This window comes from Brassica oleracea, chromosome C4 (assembly GCF_000695525.1).
Source record: "Brassica oleracea var. oleracea cultivar TO1000 chromosome C4, BOL, whole genome shotgun sequence".
Lineage (NCBI taxonomy): Eukaryota > Viridiplantae > Streptophyta > Magnoliopsida > Brassicales > Brassicaceae > Brassica > Brassica oleracea.
Genome location: NC_027751.1, coordinates 16885738 through 16889451, shown reverse-complemented (window position 1 = coordinate 16889451; position 3714 = coordinate 16885738). Strand labels below are relative to the sequence as shown.

Here is a 3714-nt window from a genome sequence, read left to right as displayed (position 1 = left end):
GGAACACCATTGTTTGCCATCTTCAAAAGGAACTTGTATCTCTGATACGACTTTGTTGGAATGAAAAACTTTATAAGGATGGAGAAAGTGTTTTAATGTTTGAAGAGAAAGAAGCTTTGTGAAGAAGAAAGCTTTTATAACTTAGAAGAAAGCTTTTATAACTTAGAAGATGATTCTTATTACTTAGATGATTCTTACACACTTGGATACTTAACTTAGAAGAGGATTTTATTACTTGAAAGTTTCTTACAAACTTGGTTATTTTTTTTGGTGATGCAAAATGAGAAGAGAGTGGAGGTATTTATATCTTCCAAAGTACAAAATATCTTACATATTTTAATCTTAAATCTAGAGAATTCTACTTAAAAATCTATATTATTTTATCTTAATTATCTAGATAATTCTATAAGAATATCTAGATTTTTATTTTAAGGAGGTGGATGATTTTTCTAGAATTTGGGCTAAGTTTTGGATCAACACATGATTAACCCAATAATGTTTGATTCAAGTTTATTTTTCAACAGAATCTATAGGCAACTAATACCATTGAACAATACAAAAGATCTAGCACATGTTTTCTTACAAATGAGTTTCCGATCCTATTAAACCAAGCAGTATCTGGATACTAATCCTGTTTGAATTAAGATTTAAGCAAATGACCCGTGCCACAGCAAGAAACTTTCTCTACAATGGTTCAAGCAAGCAATAATTTGCAGCAAAATGTACTAAAAACCTGTTCTTATAAATCGACATTCAGGATCATAACGCTTTCTTTAAGAATGTCTGGAGAAGACAGCTAGCTACCTTTTTTGGAACGCTATTGATCGACTGCTGCCGATCTAATAATTTCCTTGCTGCTGTTGCATTTTCAGGTGTCCCATAACCAACACCGCGTCCCTCATTTTCAAATTGATCAATAGATAACTGTCTAACCATTCCACCTAAAGCTCCACCTGTTTCTGCAGCAACCACCACCTTACAAAGTTCCAGAAATAATTACAAAATAATAAAAAGTATTAGCACTTGTAATTAGAGACATACATACAACACTGGTAGATGAAGAGACTTGCTGTTGAAAATATGATCCTAAACTACTATTTTACTTATTACAATTAGTTTGACTCACAGCTCTATGATGAACTCGAACGCCTGCAGGAGTAACACTAGTCGACACTGAACAATCAGGCTTAATTAATGAGGATGACGGATTTCCACTGGGTGTAGCCTCAGCACCACGATCCCTATCTGGGATCTCAACTTCACCGTTGACCTGTCGTGCCTTTGCAGCAGCTAATGTTGCACTGATAGCCTCAGCTTCCGCAGCAGATGCTTCAACGAGATACTCCACACCCTTGCTTGTTCTCCTACAATATTGGTTGTTAAATATTTTTTTTATGCCGAAAGGCAGAGCTCCGTAGAGGCGTGCTAACAATACAGCAAACCAGAAATTAAGATGCTAACCGAGTTCCAGGAAGCATTGCATTTTCTGTGCTTATATCAGTATGCATATCACCATTTACAGGGGGTGCAACAGGGCTTCCCAGCACAACAGCGCCAGGAGCTGATTCCGGTGGTTCCCCTGTCCTTTCATCAAATCCATATCTTCCAGGTGAACGGCCAGGTGATGAGTTTGTTGCTGCAGCGGCAGCAGCAGCATGAGATGCAGCAGATGTTGTTTCCGCAGCAGCAAGATCTTCAGCAACCAATAGGTCATCAAGTAACAATCCTACACCAACATAATTTTGTAAAGTTTTGAAGCTATAAATTAAAAAAAAAATTCATTGGTCTGCAAAGAGAAGAGAAAAGGAGCAATGACACTGTTATGCAAAAAGATCAAATTACCTATTTTTAAAGAGTAATTCTGTAATATCATATACTGGCCAATTTATAGAATCATTGGATTCTTAAATACCATTAAAACAGTTCACATAATGGACAAACATGTAAGGGTAACAAGTGCCAAGCTTGTTGGTTACCTCCACGCAAACCACCGTAGATAAATATTAAATCACCCACAGCAGCAGTAGCATGCCTGCAACGCCTAGTCAGTTCCAGAGACGCATCACCACCAGCTGCATCAGTGCTATACCTACCAGTTCTAGGACTAGTAACAACCGATTTTGTATCACACCAAACACCAGCTGCAGTATCCAAAACTGAACAAAGCGAAAAAAGATGAACCAGTCAGAGAATCTTAGATGTACGCATCTCCTATTATTATGAATAGAATTTTGCAGAGAGATAGATGAGTGACCAACTTTTTTACAATTCCCTGTTCGATAAGTTTTGATGAATGTCAAATGTTAAATCAAATTTTGCCTTCTACAGTCCATTGTGAATAGCAATGCAGCTTAAGGAAGGACGACTATAACCTTGTGTTTGGAAGGAAAGAATATGCTTCAGTAACAATTCAGCAACTAAAACTACCTAGAGTTGTACAAAATCATATTTCATCGTTTTTAATCTTGCATGTCTATCCGAAAGCATAAGTATTTTCTTACTGAAAATTTCCATAACAACACAACCATGAGACTGTTTCGTTCCTATTGCTAACCTGCAACACTAGATGAGTCTTCTACCATGCGTCCACCACCAAGTGCCCCACCAGAGACATGGAGTCTTGCATTAACAAAGACCTATAATATTCCACCAAAGTTGATTTTACTGATGGAACTAGAGAAGAGAATAAAAGAAAAGAAGAAGGATCTCATACTGCTGCATGCTGGAATCTGGCAGACGGTGAAACACCAGGGGCAATGGCCCATTCCCAACGCCCATCTCTGTGCTTGGCAAGTCCATATGCACTTGCTAGAGGCTATCATGCAGAGGTACACAAAGGAATATTAAGCATGACAACTGAACACTGAAGATCAAGACGGCCAAAGAAGTTTTTAAACTCTAATTTTAAATTATGAAAAAGAATTTATAGGAGTGTTCAGAAAAAGAAAAAAAAAACTGATAGATAATTTCTATTTGAAGTTTTATATGAAGCAATTGGTAACGCAAGGCTATTCGTCTATCACCTCACTGCAACGTTAATCTAATGGTAGCTAAGAGGAATACAACATATGGATTCTCTCCAGCTGAAAAAAAACTTAGAACCCCAACGCAAAGCACATGTCTATTTCAAACGGGGGATAAACATGGAAGCAGGGGAAATATTTGGCTTACCACACTATTCGCATCTCTTCCACCACAGAGAAGAATAAGAAGGCCATCAGACCGCGCACTTGCAGTTGCATACCTAGTTAAATCGTATAAAGCCAAGAGATCTAAACTCACTTTCAGAGCAAACCATACAATCACAAAGAAGAAATGACGCCAATTGTGAGTTTTTAGAGAATCTGAGTTTGGAATGAGAAAAGAAAAAGATTAGAGAAGTTTAGAAGTGATTTAGAACGAGTTTAGCAAAGTGTCTAGTGTATAATCATGATTAAAAGTCTTTGAATCTAAGAGAGTGTTTTGTGTCAAGAACTGTCTAATTATCATTGATGACTGAGATTACAATATATAGAGAGGGAACTAAGAGACTAGGGTTTAGGAAAATGCACTATTATAGGAGATAAGCTTTTGCTTTAATTCAAATGATCCAATAAGCTTCCTCCTCAAGGATAAGGTTGCTTTTGATTTATGCCAGCGTTGGACAGGCTGTCACACGCTCCCTATGTACAGCCTGTCAAGCCGCGGCCTTATCCTTCCCTCAACGGTCTGATC

The 3714-nt window shown here is 37.6% G+C and overlaps 1 pseudogene; it reads right to left on the bottom strand.

Moving 5' to 3' along the window:
* LOC106338270 overlaps positions 1 to 3714 on the bottom strand; it is a 32288-nt pseudogene that overhangs the window by 4934 nt on the left and 23640 nt on the right.